Below are 1,618 nucleotides of genomic sequence, written 5' to 3'. Positions count from 1 at the left end.
CAGTAACACACCCTCTGCCCTACCTTCCTATTCATAACGAATCCTACACCTGTTATACCATTTTATGCTACTGTTGATATTACCCGATACTCATCTGACCAGAAATCCTTGTCTTCCTTCCACTTCACTTCACTGACCCCTACTATATCTAGATTGAGCCTTTGCATTTCCCTTTTCAGATTTTCTAGTTTCCCTACCACGTTCAAGCTTCTGACATTCCACGCCCCCGACTCGTAGAACGTTATCCTTTCGTTGATTATTCAATCTATTTCTCATGGTAACCTTCCCCTTGGCAGTCCCCTCTCGGAGAACCGAATGGGGGACTATTCCGGAATCTTTTGCCAATGGAGAGATCATCATGACACTTCTTCAATTACAGGCCACATGTCCTGTGGATACACGTTACGTGTCTTTAATGCAGTGGTTTCCATTGCCTTCTGCATCCTCATGTCGTTGATCATTGCTGATTCTTCCACCTTAGGGGCAATTTCCCACCCCTAGGACAAGAGAGTGTCCTGAACCTCTATCCGCTCCTCCGCCCTCTTGGACAAGGCCGTTGGCAGAATGAGGCTGACTTCTTATGCCGGAAGTCTTCGGCCGCCAATGCTGATTATTTATCAAAATTTAGGCAGTGGCGGGGATCGAACCCGGAACCGAAAACATTTTGATTATGAATCAAAGACGCTACCCCTAGACCTACTACTCTCCTTATATACAGGCGTCAGCTGCGCTTTTTTCCAGTCGCTCGGGTCTTTACGTTGGGTAAGAGATTCGCGATAAATGCAAGCTAAGTAAGGAGCCATTGCAGTAGAGTACTCTCTGTAAAACCGAACTGGAATCCCATCAGGACCTGGCGATTTATTTATTTTCAACCCATTCAGCTGCATCACAACCCCAGGGATGTCTATCACTATGTCCTCCATACGGGACTCTGTACGAGACTCAAACGGCGGTATGTTCGTACGGTCCTCGTGCGTGAAAGATTTCTCAAATGCTAAATTTAAAATTTCGGTTTTCGTTTTGCTGTCTTCCATTGCCAGGCCAGACTGATCAGTGAGTGACTGGATGGAAGCCTTCGACCCGCTTACCGATTTTACGTAAGACCAGAACTTCCTTGGATTTTCAGCAAGATCTTTTGCTAAGGTATGACGGTGGTAGTGGTTGAATGCTTCGCGCATCGCTCTTTTTACAGCAGCACGAATCTCTACTAAGTTTTGGCTGTCCTCATTCTCCCGATCTTTCTTGTACCGCGAGTGCAACTGTCTTTGCTTCCTGAGCATTCTCCGAATTGCGCTGTTAAACCACGGTGGGTCTTTTCCGTCCGTAACCCACTTTTTTGGCACATAATTCTCCAATGCGTGATTTACAATGTGTTTAAAATATGCCCATAATTCTTCCACGTCCATCGTACCGGAAGTAAATGAAGTCGATTCATTTACTAAGTGGTATGCTAACAACTGCTTATCTGCTCTTTCCAGTAAGAATACTCTCCTAGCCTTCTTGACCGACTTTTCAACTTTCGTGACCATAGTCGTATTGAAAACATCATGATCACTAATGCCTGTCTCAACACTGACACCGTCGATGAAAATGGCTCTGAGCACTATGGGACTCAACT

The sequence above is a fragment of the Schistocerca nitens genome, chromosome 2 (genome assembly GCF_023898315.1).
Source record: "Schistocerca nitens isolate TAMUIC-IGC-003100 chromosome 2, iqSchNite1.1, whole genome shotgun sequence".
NCBI lineage: Eukaryota > Metazoa > Arthropoda > Insecta > Orthoptera > Acrididae > Schistocerca > Schistocerca nitens.
Note: the sequence above shows the minus strand (reverse complement) of the source record.